The sequence below is a fragment of the Lissotriton helveticus genome, chromosome 6, assembly GCF_964261635.1.
Source record: "Lissotriton helveticus chromosome 6, aLisHel1.1, whole genome shotgun sequence".
Lineage (NCBI taxonomy): Eukaryota > Metazoa > Chordata > Amphibia > Caudata > Salamandridae > Lissotriton > Lissotriton helveticus.
Genome location: NC_136067.1, coordinates 54,302,316 through 54,326,669, shown reverse-complemented (window position 1 = coordinate 54,326,669; position 24,354 = coordinate 54,302,316). Strand labels below are relative to the sequence as shown.

Here is a 24,354-nt window from a genome sequence, read left to right as displayed (position 1 = left end):
TATGTATCGCTAAGCAAAATTCCAACAGAGTAGACTTTCAGTATAGAACCATTACTCTTGACAATGGTAAAAAAAAATAACCACGTTACTGGCAAGAGAGCATTAAATTGAAGGCTGGATCAGCTCTAGGACTACATCTTTTAACTTGCAGGCTACACACAGCGGCCTCCGTAGCGAGCTAGTCACATACGTGCTATTGTACAGGATGATGCTAGGAGTCCTGTCATGATTCAAAGTACATTGGTACTTTTCTGTGGGCCAGATCCATTCAGTATTGCCAGCAGGAACAAAGGTGACGGGTAAGTTCTGTCGTGTTGAGTAAGGTTTTGCACGCCTGTAGCATGTCCCTTCCATGCTGCTGACTGTCACGAGTCCTGTTGGACCAGCTTGACTGTATGCAGCTTGAATAGCCAATAACATCTTAATGTTGAGGAGAGTTAAAGGACTGACGCAAGAGGATCCTGACCCCATGGATAATAACACAACTTGATAAGCCCAAAACACAGGCAGCGAGTTGTCCACTGATTCTCTGCCGCCTGTTCGCAGTGCCATAGTTTAGGTCATTTCTTAATACCAAGCACTGAAGCGATATATAGAATATTTGTCTGATATATAGACTATTGCACCAACAGTGAAAGTTGTCGACTAATTTCAGCAACTCACTTTTAATGAAAGTCTGGCACATTCTTCTGGGCTAAAAGGCGAAAAAGAGTATGCACTTGGGTATAAAAAGAACCTACTGTGGTCTGGAAATAATATTCTAGCAGGGTTCAGGGCATGCATCAAACTCCTTTAAAAGGTTTTAAAATATGTAAGAACTCTGAACAATAATGATGGGCTATTCTAGATGCTAAACTAACAATATTTTGTAAATTGCGAGTAGGCAACCATGCAGTCTTGGAGTCCATCGTTTAAATATTAGCCAGGAACGGTGTAATGCCAGCTGTTTTAGCTGAAGATTCCATCTTACCATAACTGAAAGTTGCCTAGTGGTTTGTTGATAACTGCGTTGAACTTCTAATCCAACGTGCACAGCTCTATCAGACTGGAGCGTGCTTACGTGGTCTCCAAAAACGAAACAGCTTAGATTGATGTATGTAGCACCTGATGGTCCTTCTGGTACATAAACACCTTTGAGCTTCAGGAGGCCGATCTTTAATTTTAAAAGCAGCCTGCAAGAAGCGCTCCAGAAGCCACCGGTGACTTCAATGAGCCTCCAGTCTCCTGCTCTGGGTCAGATCTCCAGCGACCTCCCCCCTCTCTTCTTCTAGATGGTGAAGGTCTGCTTGCCATCCATGGCATGCAAGTCATGTCCTCGTGCCCATATTGAAGATTCTGATCCTGCTCCTTGGATGGACATGGCTTCCACACCTTGCTGTCCAATGATCCCAGCCTGGCCCAATGCACATCATATGTATTTAACCATTACAGCGAGGAACACATACAACTATTTGTACATTGATTGCACTGATTTACAAGGAAAGGGAAAGTTAGTAACAAACTGGTGGCTCGAAGCTTATTTATTGAGGTGGAGTCTATAGCCCGTGCGTCGAGACCGCAAGCCATTCATTGCACACTTGAAACTAAAAGATTTCTTAAGAAAAACACATTTTAATGTTTCCAAAACTACTAGCTAGCTGGAGAGTGCACAGCATGTGAATCTACAGCACACATGCTGCAGACATTCAATTCCCTCCTTTCTCTCGATTCCATTCAAAGGAGCTCCTAGACTGAAAGTTAGCTAGATTAACCTACCACACTATGGGGCCAATTAGGATGGCGGACGATTTGCCCCCGCCGGGCTGGCGGTAGCCTCCGCCGGCCCGGCGGGGGCAATCCGTCCGCCATCCTCCCTGAAATGACCCCCGCCACATTAGGATGGCTGGGGGGGTCCGCGGCGGATGGGAAGACCGTCCGCCGCTTTTCCGTGGCGGAAAAGGTCTAATATGGTGGCGGTGTCTATCAGACACCGCCAGCCATATTAGGATGGGCTTTGGCGGGCCCCCAGGGTGAATGGGGATGTGGGGGGTGCACATGGGGGGTACCTATGGTACCCCCCTGCATTTCAAAGTACAACATTGCAGGCACCGTGCGTCATGTTGTGCTTTGAAACGCACAACATGCCTTTTTAGTATTGCAGCGGGCGGAGCTTTCAGCACCGCTCGCCGCAGTGTTAAAAATGCGGGAAGCACCCGCCACTGTGGCGGGTGCATCCTAATTCGGCGCACGGGACCTCCGCCATTATGGCAGACGGTCCCTTGCCATGACAGGATGGCGGACAGACATAGTCCGTCCGCCATCCTAATCGGCCCCTTAGTATTTTTACAGTGCCCAATCTTTCCACAGGTGCAGGGTATCCACCAAGCCCCATCCTCTAGCTCTGTGGGTCAGGCTGCCTTTTCCTGCAGACAAGGCGGCTAAGGTGCAGCTAAGAAAGGCTGCCAGAGGCGTAGTTTCGACTGGGAATGAGTTCAAGTTGACTGCTCTAGATGAAATCTAACATCTAAAGAAGAATGCTAGTGCATCAAACTTAATCTTCAGACCTTTTAATATCAGAGAGTGCAAGCTATACTCATGTTAGGGGTGATGGCTCTATGCTACTGCTATAAAAACACGAATAGCTCAGGTGTGATGCACATTGATGCTCAGCAATAAATATTTGTACCCGGTCACCTATGCCAGTAACTTAACTTCGTTTCCGGGTAACTCAGTTTTTAAACTACATTTAATATGAGGGTGCTGGGACAGAAAAGTTCCTTGCAATGTAAAGGATGTATACCTCTGCCAGAGTACCCCATGGTGATATCTGGTTCTTTAGTAACAGTTTTTTGTTCATAGGCAAACACATATCATGCCCATGTGCCATGACCTAAGCTTGTCTCATGTCTTGCTAAAGACTGAGAGGTGCACCCAAATCATTACCCTCAGGTGGTGGAAGACTCCTGCCTTCACTGGGATTTAAGTAGCACAAGCGCAGTGGTGGCAGCATACTGTGTTTCCAGACATAGTGATCAGTAGTCCCTTGGCTAGAAGCGCTATGACAATTCTGAGAATGAATCCAAGATTAGAACAGGCCTTTATACCTGTACCACTGCATGGTTCCTTCTGGCCCACTCATGTAAAGTTCCTCTGCTCTGCGATTAACTCAACCTGGGCCTACATTGGATAGTATGAGTGCTGGATAGCGCGCAGATGTGCGTGCACACGCTAGGACGTATGTGTGCCTGGGAGGTGGTACAATAGAGGAGTCAGCACGCATGGTGGCGTGTGCACACAGGGACGTAGGTGTGCTTGTGAAGGAGAACACATGGAGGTATGGGTTCCAATTTTGCGAGACCCATGGCTCGCTAGGGGAGCATGTGGAGGCAGACTGGTTCCCCCGACAGATTTGTGGATTTCTGCATTCCTCAAGAGCTGGGTGGACCACACGTTGGAGGAAGTAAGAGCCAGGCTCTTCAGTACACTTCATAAAACGTGCACGGATTTTAAAAGTCTCTGGTCAAAGGAGCCTAGGCACCTCTCTGTAAGGAGATTGAGCGGCTAAGGGAATTATGGAAAAATAGCACTGGGGCCTTCTGTAATCCTTGAACACATGTATCACTGAAGTGGACATCTAGACCGCGGATCGCGATCCTGGTCCCCTGAATGCTCCTGGGTCTTCAGTCTCATCTCCAGCAGGAGTGGGTAAAACTGCACCTTGAGTAGTCCCACCCCCTTAGGGGCAGAGGTGGAGCGGATGGAACCTGCTCTTATTGAAATGCCAAAGGTGCTGGGACACTGGACTTTGAATAATCTCTGTGGGACTTCTAAGGCTCTTATTCTCTAGTAGGGCCCAACCTGGATGATGCCTCAAGTCAATGGGGAATACTGAAATCTGTAGCTAGTACAGCGGCACGTCGGTGCCCGCTCGGATAACGCTAGACTACAGACCTTATGAAGAGTGTGTTATTATTTAGTGTGTATCGTATTTCGCCTGGTGGGTATAAATATGCCTTTTTATAAAAGCAAGTGTTTGGCTGGGCATTCATTTACTGAGGTTGCTGAATGCACGTTGAGTTGCGAGGTGTGTGTATGTACTTGACCTACCTCCTCTCTGAGAAGCCTTAGGGTACTTACACTACCAATGAGCCAAGTGCAGAAAGGGTACTTGGCCCAGTTACTCAGAGCCCATAAAAGGCTCACAAGTAAAAGGTCTCAGCCACCATGATTAAGCCCAGTGGCTCCTGCTTGTCCCGTGGCCCTCTGAAAGGGGTTCTTGCAGAATACTATTGTGTAATAACCACAATCAGAAAAGGTAAATCACTTTTCGGAGTCATATACAGAGTTTAAATTCTTTTTTCCACCCTTTCACACTGTTTTCCAGTACGGAGACTCTACAGTAGAGAATGCACATAATACACCTTTGAAAACATTGACTCAACATTTAGCTCCATTTATCCACTAGGCAAGTTAAAAACGTTTTCCTGACACCTTTACTCAAGCTCACACTTTTCAAATATTGGTGTATTTCGCTTGTTAGCGGATTCTGTAGGCCTTAAACAAGATTAGAAATGTATGAAAGCATGGCAGATATAGCAAATACCTTCATCCACAATAATTCAGTGCTACTACGATGAATGTCCCATGAGACACAGCATGGTATGGGCCTTTTACAAATTCTAAATTTAGTTTTGTCAAGTGCTAGGACGTATGTGTGCCTGGGAGGTGGTACAATAGAGGAGTCAGCACGCATGGTGGCGTGTGCACACAGGGACGTAGGTGTGCTTGTGAAGGAGAACACATGGAGGTATGGGTTCCAATTTTGCGAGACCCATGGCTCGCTAGGGGAGCATGTGGAGGCAGACTGGTTCCCCCGACAGATTTGTGGATTTCTGCATTCCTCAAGAGCTGGGTGGACCACACGTTGGAGGAAGTAAGAGCCAGGCTCTTCAGTACACTTCATAAAACGTGCACGGATTTTAAAAGTCTCTGGTCAAAGGAGCCTAGGCACCTCTCTGTAAGGAGATTGAGCGGCTAAGGGAATTATGGAAAAATAGCACTGGGGCCTTCTGTAATCCTTGAACACATGTATCACTGAAGTGGACATCTAGACCGCGGATCGCGATCCTGGTCCCCTGAATGCTCCTGGGTCTTCAGTCTCATCTCCAGCAGGAGTGGGTAAAACTGCACCTTGAGTAGTCCCACCCCCTTAGGGGCAGAGGTGGAGCGGATGGAACCTGCTCTTATTGAAATGCCAAAGGTGCTGGGACACTGGACTTTGAATAATCTCTGTGGGACTTCTAAGGCTCTTATTCTCTAGTAGGGCCCAACCTGGATGATGCCTCAAGTCAATGGGGAATACTGAAATCTGTAGCTAGTACAGCGGCACGTCGGTGCCCGCTCGGATAACGCTAGACTACAGACCTTATGAAGAGTGTGTTATTATTTAGTGTGTATCGTATTTCGCCTGGTGGGTATAAATATGCCTTTTTATAAAAGCAAGTGTTTGGCTGGGCATTCATTTACTGAGGTTGCTGAATGCACGTTGAGTTGCGAGGTGTGTGTATGTACTTGACCTACCTCCTCTCTGAGAAGCCTTAGGGTACTTACACTACCAATGAGCCAAGTGCAGAAAGGGTACTTGGCCCAGTTACTCAGAGCCCATAAAAGGCTCACAAGTAAAAGGTCTCAGCCACCATGATTAAGCCCAGTGGCTCCTGCTTGTCCCGTGGCCCTCTGAAAGGGGTTCTTGCAGAATACTATTGTGTAATAACCACAATCAGAAAAGGTAAATCACTTTTCGGAGTCATATACAGAGTTTAAATTCTTTTTTCCACCCTTTCACACTGTTTTCCAGTACGGAGACTCTACAGTAGAGAATGCACATAATACACCTTTGAAAACATTGACTCAACATTTAGCTCCATTTATCCACTAGGCAAGTTAAAAACGTTTTCCTGACACCTTTACTCAAGCTCACACTTTTCAAATATTGGTGTATTTCGCTTGTTAGCGGATTCTGTAGGCCTTAAACAAGATTAGAAATGTATGAAAGCATGGCAGATATAGCAAATACCTTCATCCACAATAATTCAGTGCTACTACGATGAATGTCCCATGAGACACAGCATGGTATGGGCCTTTTACAAATTCTAAATTTAGTTTTGTCAAGTGCTAAAATTCCACCCTATGGTTATTCATAAAGCGGAGTCAGTTAACGGGGATTACCTCCAGTGGGATTGTAAGGAGAGTTTACTTCCCATTTCAGCAGGTCTTAACACTCTCACCGGACGAATGTGCACATGGAGAGGCTATGCCCCTTCTTGAAAGCCCATGGATGGGCCGTTCCCATTTTTGAAGGGGAAAGGTATTGGTGGCGTTTAAGTAAGTGTATATATCCAAATCGTTCTTGAATAGCTGCATCTCCAGGACCCTCTTGAAAGATGGAGGTTTAGCAGTTTACTCAGGTGTGTGTGTGTGTGTGTGTGTGAGGTATGTTGTGAATTCTGCTATGAGTGAGTCTGTGAGGGTGCCTGAAGTCTGTGTATAGAGTAAGAGTGTCTTTGCTCCGTAGACTGCCTCCATGCACTCGAGGGGCTGAGATGATGCCACGTAGGGCTCCTCTGCTCCTGGGGGTGCGTGTCGCAACGCAAGTGACTTGCGTGTAACTTAGTCCTAAAGCAAGCAGGTACATGGTTGTGCCTGTACCAGCAGACATCTGGTTACAGCACTGGGCAGGCGCACTGCGCACCTAACTACTGAACATGAAAGAAGGGAGAGCATGTGGTGTAATGGCAAGAGCTGCTGAGGAGGATGGCGAAATACGATACACAGTAAATAATAACACTCTTGATAAGGTCTGTAGTCTAGCGTTATCCGAGCGGGCACCAACGTGCCGCTTTACTAGCTGCAGATTTCAGTATTCCCCATTGACTTGAGGCATCATCCAGGTTGGGCCCCACTAGAGAATAAGAGCCTTAGAAGTCCCACAGAGATTATTCAAAGTCAAGTGTCCCAGCGCCTTTGGCATTTCATTAAGAGCAGGTTCCATCCGCTCCACCTCTGCCCCCAAGGGGGTGGGACTACTCAAGGGGCAGTTTTACCCACTCCTGCTGGAGATGAGACGGATGACCCAGGAGCATTCAGGGGACCAGGATCGCGATCCGCGGTCTAGATGTCCGCTTCAGCGATACATGTATTAAAGAAGGTCCCAGTGCTATTTTTTTATAATTCCCTTAGCATCCTCCAGTTGTCTGCCAAGCGATCCACTATATTATCGCATGTGTTCTAATAGCAGAATCTTGCTTGGATGGGCAGTGTGGCCCCTTTTTAGGTCTTGGCCTGATCCAGCGCATGTGCTGGTCTGGCCGAGACATTTAGTAGCTGCTTTTAAAAGTGCTACCAAAACAGCCAGCAGCTTGCTATCACGCGCACAAGAGCGCGCGCGACGTGTACAGCTGGCATTTGGCTTCTTTGATCGAGAGCGTGAATGCCCTCCCCTAACCCCTCCTTTCTCCCACTCCCTCCTCGTTAGCCTAATGCTAATAACGGCACCCGCGCTTTACTTTTAACATTAGAAGTAAAGCATGGTTGCCGCGATTATAGCAAAAGTAAAGAAATAGAAAAAAACTTCTATTTCTTAACTTTCGCTATAAAAGCGGCACCCGCGCCAAGCCGAGGAGCTCGGGGCAGCAGAGAAAGAGAAAGCAAGGATACTTCAGTGTCTCCCCCCCGCCCCACTTTACCCCGCATGGTGTCATTATTGCATCAGCTCTTTATATGTTTGTTACCAGTGTCTACCGTGCAAATAATGAACATTGTCCTGGTCATAAGCAGTGTCCTGTAGATGCTACGAGCACACCCAGACTCAAGAGACATTTACGTGTTTTGTTCATTAAGTGATGTGACGGGAATCACAGGGTGTTGAGCCGACGCCTAGAATCACTGGATGTAGCCATGTTGATGCCTAGATTCGAACCTGCTCCCACAACCCCACCTCCTCAGCAGCTCTTGCCATTACACCACATGCTCTCCCTTCTTTCATGTTCAGTAGTTAGGTGCGCAGTGCGCCTGCCCAGTGTTGTAACCAGACGTCTGCTGGTACAGGCACAACCATGTACCTGCTTGCTTTAGGACTAAGTTACACGCAAGTCACTTGCGTTGCGACACGCACCCCCGGGAGCAGAGGAGCCCCACGTGGCATCTCAGCCCCTCGAGTGCATGGAGGCAGTCTACGGAGCAAAGACACTCTTACTCTATACACAGACTTCAGGCACCCTCACAGACTCACTCATAGCAGAATTCACAACATACCTCAAAGCAGGAGTTCGAGTCTCGGCAAGACGCTCAACATCTGGTGACTCTCGGCAAATGACTTAAACATCCTCTGCCTAACAAAATAAATGTGTTTTTCTGTAAAGCAACTGGTGTCAACCTGGGTCGAGTTCGCGCTATTTACTCAACAAGTGGGGGATGCCGAAGCTGGACGAAAAACAGCGCACTTGGTAGCAAATTTTAAATTACTTTTGTATGCATGCGGCTTTAAGCAGCAGGAGTGGACAAAATATGTCAGCATAAAATAACCCTCAAGCTAGTTTCCCGTATATGACTAGGCATATTTTAAAAAGTAGGTGCTCCGCTAAAATAACCAAGACATCAACTTCTGTTGATTCACACTTTTATGTAGTAGGTCTTACATTGCGTCATAGATACTTTCATCAGGCTTGAGCTAATCAAAGGCTTTAGCCTTGTTCTGTTAGGCTTGATAGCACAGTTCTCAGCAAAACCGATTTTTAATAATGCTTTAAAATATGAAAACAGTGTTCTTTGGTGCCCCCTTGAGGAGTATTTCTCGCTCACCTCGGATACCCTCCCTCCCCCCCAGCATTGACTGCCTAAACAGCATTTGTGCATGCAAGACATGAACACTTCATTTGTCTGTGTTTACATACGGCAGTGCATTAACCCCTCCCCTGCTGGTGACGGAACCACTCCGTCATCAGCTGCGGTCGCGCTGTGCTGATGACAGAGCGGTTCCGTCACGGCCCGCTCGGCACGCCTGCGCTGAGCGTTCCATTGAGCGAGCGGGGCCGTGACGGAACGGCTCCGTCATGAGCACAGCGCAACCGCGGCTGGTGACGGAGCGGTTACGTCACCAGCATGCGCTTGCCGCGCGGCCGCCCCGCCCCCTTAGCACTGCGGCGGAATAGCCGCCGCAGTGAAGGGGTTAAACCAGAACTTGTGGTTTGGCAAGGTTTGTTATAAGTTACGTATGCCTGTGCTGCCTGAATTTTATGTAGGGTCTGGGCGGCTCGCAGCAAGTGGACTTGCTTGTTTCCTGAGAGGTGAATGTGACACTTTTTCAGCAGAAAGAGGCAGAAGCAGCTGTTGTTGCTCTACCGCAGTGCTCAAAGTCAGAACCAGAGCTGCTCTACACACCAGCTATCACTGCTTCTCCTATGCTCTAAAGGAAGCACACCATCTATCTATCAGGCTGAGCTCAGCTTCTTAAGGGGAGGTACTGGCACCTCGCCCCAGGGTTACTGTAGTGTATTAACCAGTGCTAGCGCGTCTCTGTATCTCTACAATAATTTCAAAAGGAGAGCTGCCTGCCACTCCCACCGGACAGGAAGTTTCTGCACTTTGACAAGGCAGCTATAATTTTTACTTAGACAGTGAGTGATGTCATTGGGTGCGAACCAACCACATTCTGGTTCTAGCAGATGTTTTCTTGAGCCGGAAGTGGGTCCCAGTGCCGGGCTTTAAGTGGGCTGGGTCCCTCCAGATCTCAGACTCCATACTAATTAACCACTCCCACGCTGGTGACGGAACCGCTCCGTCACGCCCCTCGGGTGGGCTGTGCTGGTGGGCCTGCGCGGTGCGTTCTATTGAGCGGGCGGGGCCGTGAGGGAACCGTTCCGTCACAAGCCCAGCTCACCCGAGGGCCATGACGGAGCGGTTCCGTCACCAGCGTCGGAGCGCCGAGCGCCCCTTAGCACTGCGGCGGAATAGCCGCCGCAGCGAAAGGGTTAAAAAGGGACGGTGAAACTATTCCCATCAGGCCCTATATTCATGCCCCTAAATTTACTAGCAAAAGCACTGATACATTTCCTAACAGTTGATGCAAAAATCATTAAGAAAATCCATGGCAGCGATTTAGTTCCCGTTACATTTCACACGGTTAACACTCAGGGAATGCAAGATTAAATAAGCTATTTCCATGGTGTTGTCTTTCTGTATTTCTTTTCGTGTAGCATGTTACTCGTGTATTGTGTACACTTTGAACTGAGTCACCTCCAGGGCCCTATTACACATAGGGCACACTTACCCAGTTAGTGCCACAGCGCATTTTAAACAAGCATTGGCATAGCAAATAGGTCTCGTATTGGGACCTTGTAAGTGTTTAGCCATGCAGCAGTTGGTGTTTTTGCACCAAGGATATTCTGCTGCATAACTGAATACTTATAGGGTCCAAAAAGTGAGACCTATTGGCTATGCCAATGCTTGTTGTATTATGGTGCAGCCGGGAAAATCTAATGGCATATTCCACTTATTTCCTGAGTGAGCCCTGTAGATGGTACAAGCACTTTATATGGGTTTCCTTCCCCTCCTTTAAGCCAATGGAGGTTGTAGTGCTGGGTTATATGGTCTGACCTCTTGAAGTTCAGTCTGGTCTACAGTTTGGACTTTGTTCCTCTGGAGTTTGTCTCTTCATTTCTGGTGTCCGTCTGTAGATTAAGACGTGGTTGGACTGGTTGTACATGACTGTTCAAATGAGCAAGTAGAAGGACCTTTATTAGCACCATTGCTTGAGAGTTCATGTTTTTAGTTACAACTTCGACCTGTTGCAAGAAGCGAAGGTCCAAGTGAAACAGAAGCACCCTGAACCATTTATTTTTTTTAACTTTCTGTGTTGGGTTGGCCCCGGGAGGGATGCTAGTTTCCATATTATCAGGTTTGGCACCATGCAGACATAAGCAATTCTTTTTCATTCTGTAATGATCATGTCTTAGATCCTGATTTACTGTATCACATCTGAAAGGAAGGTTAAACTACACCCAATATCATTTTCTGAGCCCGTGTAGAAATATCTTGTGGTGCAAATGTTAAATACAGCAGGGGAAGAAAAGCCAGCCGGACGTCTGTTGTCAGCCAACATCTGCTTGGTATCCCCCAATTGGCCTCATTTCAGGTAGGACTATCTTGAAAGGGTTTCTTCAGTGTGATCTAGACATTAACAGGAAAACTTGCTGCCTTATTTGCTGAAAAGATGCTAGCCACTCTCCCATCTAGACTAATCTTAACCTTCACAACCTACCAATCAACGGATTCATATATCGGATTAACATTTTCTGGACCAAGAAGGAATTTTTCAGAGGGTTTGTCTCTGTGAAGCTTCCCAAAGTGTGAAAGTCTTGAAAGAAGTCCCCCACCGCAAAAGAGGACAGGTTCACCTGGGGTCTTGAAGGGGCTACATGAACAAAGGGGGATTATCTAGAATGTGCAGAGTGGCATTCTAGGTTTTAACAATCTTTACTTCAAAAGACAGGGTAAAAGACTGGATAAATGTCACTTTGTTGGTTACTTATGGGTACGTTACATACAAACAACTTTATACAGATCACTGGTCTAGTCTGACATTAGTCTATTAGTGAGGCATAATGTATATTATATGGCCTCGAAGATGCCTTGTGACAGTCTCTTAAATGGGATTTTCAGTGTGATTTGTCAACTGCAACCGAAATGGACACCCGATTGAGTCCCACTCTTTTCAATAAGCCAGGTTTGGGCCGAAAAGTTTAGAGAATAACTTACGAGCTTGTTTTATTTACTGTTGACTGTATCTAATATTATGGCGAAATAGTTGAAGTCAAATGGTCCTCTAAATCATAAAACCATTGGTCCACTGATAGAGTTTCTAAGAAGTATTTCTTTTCTTGAGAGCTGTACAGACTCGTGGGCCAAAGCATACTTTGCTCAATAATTTCTTGTATAGCTTTGCAAGAAAGCAGATAATCGGTCTAGGCACACCAATGGTGAGCAGGGTAGATCAGAGAATAGATTGATCGACTAAATCAAAGGCACTACTCAAATCTGCAAAGCAGAGATACAGTCTACCACCTTTAGCACATGTATATTTACCAATTAATAAAGTCCAAATTCACACATTGCTCTAAGGTCCCCACTCCTTGTCTAAATCCAAACTGTGCTGCGGAAAGTACAGAGTGTTCGCATGTCTACTCTTCCAATCTCATGAGTAACACTTTACTCATCACTTTCACTGAAGAGTCTGAAAGTGATATTGGGCGATAGTTCTTTGGTTCTGATTTTTTTGCCCTTTTTATAGATTGGTACTAAAATAGACATTCCCCATGAAAGCAGAATCACAGTGGTTGCGGCCATATTATAAACTCTTGTTAGAATTGGACCTCTCAAATTGTTTTATGAACATCCACTGGCACCCCATCGGATCCTGGGGATTTACCACCTACGCTCTCTTTTAGGGCTAATAGAATCTCTTCTATCGTGATATTCAGTGGTAGAGGAGGCCAAGGGTACTGGTTCTCCCTTGAAATAACCTCCTTCCTTACAACTGGTAAACTAAAGATTTCCATAAAACGGGCAACCCAGGCATCACATGTAACATGGGATAACAGCTATGGATAAGAATCACTCTTTATAAAGATTGAGTTGACAGTATCCCAGAAATGTTTGTTATCCGCTGTATCTGCAGCCTGAGCCAATTTAGACCAAGCTTACCCTTATAGCTCTTTTTTTCTTACAGAAAGGCCATTTTTGAAATTGAATCTAAGGAATTTGATTAACACATTGTCTCTGGGTTGACAATGCAGGGCCAAAATCAAATCTTGGGAGGCTATAGTACATGCATGATTAAACCAACCTCTGCATTGGCCATGGCCTGTATTACTCGGGCGAGTCAAGAAGTCGTTGGTTATATTAGTAATGCTAATAAAACTAGAGAGTAACTGATTGGAAGTAACTTCATCTTCGAGACAATAGAGGATATCTATAAGGCCCTTCGAAAAAATAATTTTGGTTGGATCAACTCCATCCCACTTAATGTGAACCCCATTAGGTCTTGTAGTAGGGGTTATGTCAATAGTAAGACTTGGTGAGACGTTTCTGGCTTTGCCCCAAAAGAAGATCGTTAATACAATACAACTGAGATCACTCCAGTCCGGCTTAACAACCTTAGGGAGGAACACCACTTGCTTGCATTAGCTGAAATTAAGACATGGTCATTGATAGTTGTGGCTTTCCTTCCTATAAAAGTTGGTATTTGGTCTACATTATTATCATTTATTATTATCATTTTAATAAATGTAAATCTGACTTAGGGGCTGATTACGATGCGGTTTGGAAGGTCTCCCAACGTTATTTGCTTCATCCGAATTGGATACGTATCTTTCAAACAAAATCGGAAAGGTTTCCGACCGACCGATAACAATGTGAGTTAGCCATTAGGAATATCCTAATCTGAACCCGACGGCATTCGGAATGACCAAGCCGTACGGAGCAGACGTTTACGTTTCTACGGGCCGCGTTTCTGAACGACCAATTACGATGCTGGATTCAGACAGCCTTTCCGAATCTTGCCGTCCGACTCGGACATCAGAATCAGACTTTGGGGGCCCATAGCAGGCACCCCCTGCACCCGGCGTCTTCCCAATCGGGCAAGTGGGGGTACACATGGGTTCCCCCTTACCAGCCATGCACAGTGTGGCAGGCAACGAGGGTGCCCGCCACAGGGTGGTCAATTTTCCCCAGTCACCCCTTTCGTCGATGGGAGCCCATGCATTCGGTCAGAACATAGGCTCCCATTGAAGTCAATGGTAGTAAGACCGAATCTTATCTAGAAACATCAGGATGCATCTTAATCGGTTGGTTGCACTCTCCCGTTCAGAGTCGGTCGTAAACCATTCCCAAACCAATTCGGTCGGATTGATTTCCGAACCGCATCCTTATCGGGCCCTTAGTAATCATAGGATTCAAAATACCCCCATAGTTGTTGTGAGGAAAATGTAAATAACCAGCCCTGGCCTGGTCGGTGATCCCAGAAACCCGTGTGGCAGACAATGGGCAGGGTTGGCTGTTTAAATCTCCTTCCCAAATGAGTATAAACTATTGAGTGTAATAATTAACCAATACCACATCCCGGCCTCCTTTAAAATGTTAACTATAGGGCCACATTCATTAATATAATGGCTATTTTTTCTTGATATTCACCAGGAGCTTATTGGATACAAGGACCGGGAGCCCCCCTTTGGGGATACCAGCAGGCAATGGATCAGCCTCAAGCCAGTGTGATGAGAAAGCCTCAAAGTAAATATGGGCTACACATCAAGTTTCCTGAATACATATTATATCAAGATCACTTCTAAAATCAGACTAACCTAGGGAGCCCGGTTTGTTCGCTAGTCCACCTACATTCTTAGATTCAATTTTGTATCCTCCTTCCAAACCTGGGCAAGAGGTGCTATGGGATGAGAAGTTATGCGATGCAACTCTCTGGCATATATTAACCGCAGTATTGTTCATGGATGGCGATGAGGCACCAGCTAAGATATTATCAGCACAATTTATATGGTTAATGTCCAAATCAGTATCCTCCTTCCTGTCCTCACAAATTAGAACCTCATTCGTCTTGTATTGGCCTGACTCATGTCAGTCAAAATCCGGGAGATCCCTCAATACTTGGAACCTATTAAAAACCGCCAGGGGGTGACATGGTGGATATTCTGTAGCATGGTTACTATATATTTATTTATTTATTTGTAACATTTATAAAGCGCAGCCGGTGTCCTGGCGCTGATTGACCGCTCCCATGACTGGGCCGAGCTTATTGCCTGAAAAGCCATGTCTTTAGGGCTTTCCGAAAAGATATCAGATCTGGAGCCTGTCTGAGGTCCAATGGTAGGGCATTCCAGGCCTTCGCTGCTCCCAGCGAGAAACTTCTACCCCCCCCCAATCGAGCTTTCTTAATTCTTGGAATCGCAATCAGTCCCTGACCAGCTGACCTGAGGGATCTGCCTGGTATGTACCATTGAAAGTACTGGGTCATACACGGAGGGCCCAGCCTTTTAAGTGCCTTAAATACTGTTCATAGTGCTTTAAAAGCAATCCATTTGCGCACCGGCAGCCAGTGCAGTTCCACCAGCTCTTGGGAAACGGAGGTGAATTTCGGCGCGCCCGTGATCAAGCGGGCCGCTGCATTTTGCAGAACTTGTAATTTATTGAGCAGCCCCTGTTGAGCATTGAGCAGTAAGCCGTTACAATAGTCCAGGCGGGACAGGACCAGTGCAGTCACCACTGTCTTCCTGTACTCGTCTGGTATAAAGGGCAGAATCTTGCGTATGGCCTTCAATATATAATGGGTGGCTGAGGACAGTGCATTGACTTGAGGCCTAAAGGACAAATTATAGTCCATCAGAATCCCAAGGTTCTTGACCTTAGCAACTGGAGAGGGAGGGACACCTAGCTCCTCCGGCCACCATTTAAGGGACCAGAAATTTTCTCTGGCCCCAAAGAGGAGCACTTCGGTCTAGGCCGAATTCAGTTTTAAACAGTTCCCGCCCATCCAGTTGCTGACTGCAAGCATGCAATCTTTAAACGTACAAGCCCTATCATCGTCTCCGCCAGGCAGCAGCGACACCACAATCTGCGTGTTGTCTGCTTATGATGTTAAGTCGAAGCCATAAGATCGGATGACTGGCGCCAAGGATGAGACATAATCATTGAACAGGGTAGGACTTAGGGATGAGCCCTGGGGAACCCCACATGGGAGCACGAACGGGTTTGACTCTAAGTTACCCAGGGCCACCACCTGACTCCTGTTGGAGAGGAAAGCTTTCAAGATCTTAAGTGCTTTACCCTGAACCCCGCAGGTCCTCAAACGGTCCACCAGTATCGTATGGTGGACCGTATCAAGGCCGCGGACAGGTCCAGCAGGATCAAGGCAGCTTTGCCTCCCGCGTCCATCACTTTCCTGATGTCTTCCGCTGATTTAATTAGGGCGGATTCCGTACTGTGCCCGGCCCTAAATCCATGCTTGGATGGATCCAGAGCATGCACGGCCCCCAGGAAAATGCTCAACTGAGAATTCATAATTCCCTGTATGAGTTTGGCCGGTAATGGAAGTCTGGCGATGGGACGATAATTGTTCAAGTCGGAAGTATCTAAATTTGTTTTTTTTAGGAGGGGCAGAATTGATGCCTGTTTTCAACATGAAGGGAATTCCCCACTATCCAGCATATTGTTGAATAATGATGTCAGCGTAATGGTTATCGGGGCCTCTGCTAGCTTTGCTATAGCAGCCGGGCAGGGGTCTTGGGGAGAGCCTGATTTTGTCCTCAGCAGCCGTTTCCTTACCTCCTCCTCGCTGATCGGCGAGAAGGTCAGGAACCTATTCTCTTGTAAAATGGCCTCCGTAGCCACCGGGCTGGCCCCTGGCAAGTTAGTCCTTGCTTGCCCATCCAAGGAATTTTAAAATCGTCTCCACTTTATTTTGGAAGAATCTAGCTAAATCTTCACATAGTTCCTGGCTGGGGGGTACCACAACAGGTTTTGGGGCCGCCAGTGTTGAAACTGTCTGGAAGAGCTCCTTGGGCGAGTTTCTCGCCTCCTTAATGCGATTAGTAAAGAAGGTGCGTTTTGCTTTCCCTATCAAATCTTTATACACTGCCAGTTCCAACTTAAGTCTCTTTTTGTCAGACTCATGATAGTTTTTCGGCCACACCCGCTCTAGTTTCTTGCAGATGATTTTGTGTTCCCTGATCTCCTCTGAGAACCACGGGGCCGATGGAAGCATACGCGTGGAGTGGCAAAGTTTGGGCAGTGCTAGCCGCGTACAGGCCTTGTCCACCCAGTTAGTGTAGGTTGCAGCAACATCGTCCACATCTACTGGAAGGGGCACCATCGAGGATATCAATAGGTCCTCGAGGGACGTTCCCTCTATCTTATTCCACTCCCTGGTGGTCCTAGCTGGCTTCCTCACCTGCCTTAGTCTAGGGGGTATCGCCATAAAAAATTTAAAGCAGACTGCTGCATGGTCTGACCAGGGGACCGGACAAATTGCAGTGACTCCTAAATTCGGATGATTGGAAAAAACACCATCCAGAGTGTGCCCTGCCTTATGCGTCGGGCCAATCACCAACTGTTTCAACTCCACCCCATCCATCAGCTCAAGGAGCTCGAGTGTATCGGGGTCAGAACGGCAGTCCAGGTGAAAATTAAAATCGCCTAAGACTGTGAAAGTCTTAGCACATACAGCTTCCTCAAGCAGACTACTTAGAGCCGCAAAAAAATGGAGCCTTACTCCCAGGGGGCCTATAAAGTAGGCAGCCTGTTGGACTTGGCCCGTCTGGCAGGTCCATCCCTGAAGTTGTGCTTAGTATATGTGACCGGGGGATGGTGAGTCCCCTCCTGAGTGTGTGCGTGGTGAGAGAGACCTGCCGCCCATAGGAATGCATGGGGGATGTATGTGGCTCTGGCAGTTCCCGATGCGTGGGGCGTGCCGGGCCGTGTTTGGTATGTGTGCGCTCGTGAGGTTGAATGCTACAAGATGACATATGTGGCATGCGTGTGGCTAGAAGGGAAGGGCCCCTTCTAGACCTTGGTGTGTGTGTGCAGTAGGTGTGCTGGCGCGTGATTGGCTGAAGCCGGCTGGGCCTTCCCCCACCAGGCTGGCCCCACCCCCCCGGGGGTGCGTCCAGTGTCCCTGGCCTGGCCAGCACCAAGAAATTCCTTATAACCAGTTCCAGCTGGTTCTCTCCCTGCCTGCCCCTTTTGGAGACAAAGGGAGCTCCTGTATAAAAGGAGGGTGGGCCCTTTTCTCTCTTCTCTTCTTCTTCCTGCTTGGGACCCTACCTGGGTCGTGCTGCTGCTTGGGCTCAGGGAAGGGCGTGCCTCCCTGGGCCCTGCTCTGTTCCTGATCTGCTGGGCTCCTGGGCCTCCTGGGGTCTCTGCTAGCTATGGCCCTAGCGCTTGAGAGCGCTTTCCTGCTAACCTAGCGCCTTGGGGCGCTCATTCCCGCTTCTAGCGCTTGGGAGCGCTTCCCTCTGACCCTAGCGCTTAGAGCGCTGCCTTCTGTCCTGTTGGCGCTTTTGGAGCGCATCCTTCGTGGCACTAGCGCTGTGCGCGCTACCTTCACCAGCCGGTGCTACCCGGCCTTTGCCCTGTTCTGCGGGGTTCTACACCCCCAGCGAGTGCCTACCTCGCGACTGCCCCATTCCCGAGGGGGCCTGACCCTCGTCAATTCCCCCCAAGTCACCGCCGCCAGCCCGGGACCCCTCCGTGAAGCCCTCCCCCGGGCCGCGCTGTGATTGGATGGCGGCCCGGGCTTGGCTCCTGACGTCTCCCCGGGCCGCGCTGTGATTGGACGCCGGCCCGGGGAGCTGTGGAGGCGAGGACCGAAGAGCCGAGTAATGCAGGGGGCAGCGGGAGCCTACTCCGCGCCCCTGCTTGACCCAAGGACTGCCGCGACTCCCCCCCCGGGGCCCCCAGGAGCGAGAGGGAGCCCCGGAGAGCGGAGAGAGACCGGCGCGCTCGGCGACCGGTGAGTAATGCCGGAGGGGAGGCGGGGCATCGGGCCACATTGCCGGTGGCCGCCCCTCCCCTCCAGCGCGAGCCGAGTGTGCCCAGAGGCCCCCGGGGCCCCCAGTAACGCTGGGTCCCCCGAGGGGGGACCCCGCCTGGCCATACCTTGCCCCCCTGAGCCCCGAGAGGCTCCCTCTACCTGTTTGGTCCCCCGAGCCCGCGAGGCTCCACCCAGATAGTCCCTGAGCCCCGAGAGGCTCCACCACGTGCTCCCCTGTTTCTCTGAGCCCCGAGAGGCTCCACCATCGCCCTCCTGTCCCCCTGAGCCGGCAAGGCTCCGCCAAGTCCCTCAGCGGCCCAGCACTTCGTGGGCCGCTGCCACGTTTAGGTTTGCCCGGGCCCTTTCAGGCCCCCTTTGGACACCGAGACTCTAAGGCGCCCCTGCCCCAGGATGGTCATCTGGCCTAGGGGGTGCTACGGACTAATATGCATGTGATGCTGAGGATTACTATGTGTTGCCCTGCTGATTGACTATGTGTAGCCCTGCTGATGGGGGCCTCTGTTGTGTTATGTACCTTGTCCCTTCCAGCCTGAGTACCCAATGTCTCATGTATGTGATCCCTGGTCAGAGTGAGTCTACTGCTAGTTCTAGGAAGCTCCCAGGAGATATGTGTTCTAATGCCAGTTCCATCAGATGCGTACCACTGGCAGTGGTCCCTTGGCCCTGCCCTGTACCTTTTCCCTGGTAACCCCTGCCGTGCCTTGAACCCCTTGTAAAGTGTATGTTCCTATGTGTCCTGTCTAATACAAAGACTATTTTCATATATACTTCGTGTGGAGTTCCTTTTGTGGGAGGCCTGGGATGTTGCTGTTGGTGGGTGCGTGCGCAAATGCTTCACACATGTCCTCCGAGATAGGCCTGACTGCCCGCGCCGCGTTACCTAGAGGGCGAGCAGGGGTCGACTTTATATAGGGGTGGCGGTCTCTGACTGGCTGTGGCGCAAGCCCTGGCCGGCCGGGGGTCCCATTTCCTACACTGGCGGCTAGCGGTGGGATCCGGACTGGTGTTTGCGCAAGTACCACAACGATAACTGGCCTCCCTACAAAAACTCTGTATTGTAACTGGTCGCAAAGAAAGGAGATTATTGTTTTTAGGAGGTTACTTAAATGTCCGTTCTGTGAAAAATGTGTTCTGGTTAGGTGACCCTAGCCCGGGAGGGTAGATCAACCCCCTAGTGCGATGTGTTTTCTGGATTCACCAGAAGGGTGGGATCCAGTGGTGGCAGCGTAATTGTGTTAAATGTGTATGATCCTTGTCCCTCCCCTAGAGTAATGGTACCTGTGCCACCAGGGTCAGGTTGAGGAATCTGGGCGGTAGAAAACTGTCTTACCAGTCTAAGGGACGATGTGTGGATGAATGTTGAGGTGTGCTGAGTAATGGGGTGTAAGTTCCCTGGGAGGAGGAGCTTGCTGAATCAACGATAATAATGTCCTTCCTTACCCCGCTGAATGTGTTGGATGCATCAAGTCCCCTTACCCCGCTGGTTATGTTTTAGATGTCAGGTGTCGCCCTGGCTGAATTTATGTTGCGTTGTACTGAGACCTGCTGGCGCTGCCGCGGCTCATCGTGTTGTGTTCTAGGTGTCAGGTGTCGCCCTGGCTGAATTTAGGTTGCGGTGTACTGAGACCTGCTGGCGCTGCCGCGGCTCATCTTGTTGTGTTCTAGGTGTCAGGTGTCGCCCTGGCTGAATTTAGGTTGCGTTGTACTGAGACCTGCTGGCGCTGCCGCGGCTCATCTTGTTGTGTTCGTTGTACTGAGACCTGCTGGCGCTGCCGCGGCTCATCTTGTTGTGTTCATTGTACTGAGACCTGCTGGCGCTGCCGCGGCTCATCTTGTTGTGTTCATTGTACTGAGACCTGCTGGCGCTGCCGCGGCTCATCTTGTGTTGTGTTGTACTGAGACCTGCTGGCGCTGCCGCGGCTCATCTTGTGGTGTTTTAGGTGTCAGGTGTCGCCCTGGCGGAATTCATGTTAAGTTGTATCCCGGACAAGGAAGACCTGTAATTTTTTTATTTTTTTTGTTTGTTTTTGTTTTAACTTTTATTATTTTTAATATGGATATGTTTATTGGTCCGGCACTGCGGGCCGCGTCCACGTCCTACCGCCCTGCAGCAGGGAAGTCCATCCCGGTAGTGATTGGTCTCCCCTGCGTTTGGGCTGGGGGGGACATGTGTTGGACTTGGCCCGTCTGGCAGGTCCATCCCTGAAGTTGTGCTTAGTATATGTGACCGGGGGATGGTGAGTCCCCTCCTGAGTGTGTGCGTGGTGAGAGAGACCTGCCGCCCATAGGAATGCATGGGGGATGTATGTGGCTCTGGCAGTTCCCGATGCGTGGGGCGTGCCGGGCCGTGTTTGGTATGTGTGCGCTCGTGAGGTTGAATGCTACAAGATGACATATGTGGCATGCGTGTGGCTAGAAGGGAAGGGCCCCTTCTAGACCTTGGTGTGTGTGTGCAGTAGGTGTGCTGGCGCGTGATTGGCTGAAGCCGGCTGGGCCTTCCCCCACCAGGCTGGCCCCACCCCCCCGGGGGTGCGTCCAGTGTCCCTGGCCTGGCCAGCACCAAGAAATTCCTTATAACCAGTTCCAGCTGGTTCTCTCCCTGCCTGCCCCTTTTGGAGACAAAGGGAGCTCCTGTATAAAAGGAGGGTGGGCCCTTTTCTCTCTTCTCTTCTTCTTCCTGCTTGGGACCCTACCTGGGTCGTGCTGCTGCTTGGGCTCAGGGAAGGGCGTGCCTCCCTGGGCCCTGCTCTGTTCCTGATCTGCTGGGCTCCTGGGCCTCCTGGGGTCTCTGCTAGCTATGGCCCTAGCGCTTGAGAGCGCTTTCCTGCTAACCTAGCGCCTTGGGGCGCTCATTCCCGCTTCTAGCGCTTGGGAGCGCTTCCCTCTGACCCTAGCGCTTAGAGCGCTGCCTTCTGTCCTGTTGGCGCTTTTGGAGCGCATCCTTCGTGGCACTAGCGCTGTGCGCGCTACCTTCACCAGCCGGTGCTACCCGGCCTTTGCCCTGTTCTGCGGGGTTCTACACCCCCAGCGAGTGCCTACCTCGCGACTGCCCCATTCCCGAGGGGGCCTGACCCTCGTCAATTCCCCCCAAGTCACCGCCGCCGGCCCGGGACCCCTCCGTGAAGCCCTCCCCCGGGCCGCGCTGTGATTGGATGGCGGCCCGGGCTTGGCTCCTGACGTCTCCCCGGGCCGCGCTGTGATTGGACGCCGGCCCGGGGAGCTGTGGAGGCGAGGACCGAAGAGCCGAGTAATGCAGGGGGCAGCGGGAGCCTACTCCGCGCCCCTGCTTGACCCAAGGACTGCCGCGACTCCCCCCCCGGGGCCCCCAGGAGCGAGAGGGAGCCCCGGAGAGCGGAGAGAGACCGGCGCGCTCGGCGACCGGTGAGTAATGCCGGAGGGGAGGCGGGGCATCGGGCCACATTGCCGGTGGCCGCCCCTCCCCTCCAGCGCGAGCCGAGTGTGCCCAGAGGCCCCCGGGGCCCCCAGTAACGCCGGGTCCCCCGAGGGGGGACCCCGCCTGGCCATACCTTGCCCCCCTGAGCCCCGAGAGGCTCCCTCTACCTGTTTGGTCCCCCGAGCCCGCGAGGCTCCACCCAGATAGTCCCTGAGCCCCGAGAGGCTCCACCACGTGCTCCCCTGTTTCTCTGAGCCCCGAGAGGCTCCACCATCGCCCTCCTGTCCCCCTGAGCCGGCAAGGCTCCGCCAAGTCCCTCAGCGGCCCAGCACTTCGTGGGCCGCTGCCACGTTTAGGTTTGCCCGGGCCCTTTCAGGCCCCCTTTGGACACCGAGACTCTAAGGCGCCCCTGCCCGAGGATGGTCATCTGGCCTAGGGGGTGCTACGGACTAATATGCATGTGATGCTGAGGATTACTATGTGTTGCCCTGCTGATTGACTATGTGTAGCCCTGCTGATGGGGGCCTCTGTTGTGTTATGTACCTTGTCCCTTCCAGCCTGAGTACCCAATGTCTCATGTATGTGATCCCTGGTCAGAGTGAGTCTACTGCTAGTTCTAGGAAGCTCCCAGGAGATATGTGTTCTAATGCCAGTTCCATCAGATGCGTACCACTGGCAGTGGTCCCTTGGCCCTGCCCTGTACCTTTTCCCTGGTAACCCCTGCCGTGCCTTGAACCCCTTGTAAAGTGTATGTTCCTATGTGTCCTGTCTAATACAAAGACTATTTTCATATATACTTCGTGTGGAGTTCCTTTTGTGGGAGGCCTGGGATGTTGCTGTTGGTGGGTGCGTGCGCAAATGCTTCACACATGTCCTCCGAGATAGGCCTGACTGCGCAGGGGTCGACTTTATATAGGGGTGGCGGTCTCTGACTGGCTGTGGCGCAAGCCCTGGCCGGCCGGGGGTCCCATTTCCTACACAGCCCCTCAGGGAATGATGATCAGACATGATGAGGTTGAATGCCAGTGCTTCGCCCAGATCTGCCGCTACTGGCTGAAAATTCCCTCTCACGGAATTATGATAGATGATCGCCAGACCGCCACCTCTCTTCCCACATCTATTCTGAACATAGCAACTATAGTTGGGAGGGGTGGCTTTGACAATATCTGGGCCAGAGGCTGCATCGGTCCAGGATTCGGTAATGAAAGCTATTTTTACTTCCTGATCCTGTATCACCTCCGCAAGTTCTATACTGTGTTTAACTAACGATCTGGCATTCAGCAGCAGGCATTTAGCATCAGCGGGTTCGCCCTCTGCCTTCCCTCTATCTGCGTTGGAAATGGCGCTAATGGACTGCCAGTAGATCGTTGGAAGGACCCTGTTACAGTTAGGGCATAGTTGTGCTGCAGCCCACGTACCTTTATTAAGGTCGAGACATACGCATCTTGACCTTATGCCTTCTCCCCCTTGGGCCCACAGCACGTCCCGATCGTAGGTATGGCGACTTATTGTACCGAGAGGGCCCCTACCAGGGGTCCTGGCGCTAGGCACGGGTCCAGGGCGGACGGGCGCAGACGGGCTTGCCTTTGGCGCGCCACCGGCGCGGTCGCACCAGCCCGATTTTTGTGGTGCAGGGGAGGAGAGAAAGACTAGACCGCTCCCGGCTCACGCCTCAGGAGCGATCAGGCCGCGCAGCCGCGCCAGCCCGACTTTTGTGGTGCAGGGGAGGAGAAAGACTAGACCGCACACCTTGGCCCACTTAAAAAATGGCGGCCGTCCGGGCGAGCGTCTAGTCGCAGTTCCCTCGACCCGGACACTAGAGCGCCGTGCACCTGGGAGTTAGAAAGGGCGCAGTCTCTAATTCAGCCTGCCCCTCACCCAGCGCTACATAGCATTTTTTTTAAAGTATAAAATACAATAGCGGCAGTACAAGTAAAATAAAGCAGCAGCGCTATGGAAATGGATCAGTGCAATCTCAAAAGTAAATAGGCAGTAACGATCCCACCTAGCTCCCGGCTCATGCCTCAGGAGCGATCAGCTCCTGCCCCCCCCCCTCATTTGGGACTAGGAATTCCAGAGATGCCAGTAAAAGAATCCATGAGGCTGTAGCGATATATTCAACTATTTGCGTTGGGGGGGGGGGGGGGAGAATAGGGGGTGTTGGCTGTGCTAAACCTCCCCTTGCCCAGCTGGGGTCCCTAAAATGTATTATGATATAATAACCTTTACAATATTTCCTCAGGGGACCAACCCAGCTCACTCTTCTGGTTAACAGGATTTGTTGGGCACCACCTACTGAAATTGACCGTTCCAATCATAGGTTTCTGTTTGATTTGGCAGCAAGGGGGGGGGGGGGGGAGTTGTA

The 24,354-nt window shown here is 50.4% G+C and overlaps 1 protein-coding gene across 2 annotated transcripts in view; it reads right to left on the bottom strand.

The window, feature by feature from the left end:
- GLO1 (glyoxalase I) overlaps positions 1 to 24,354 on the bottom strand; it is a 156,772-nt gene that overhangs the window by 3,578 nt on the left and 128,840 nt on the right. The gene's annotated exons all lie outside the window — the stretch shown is intronic.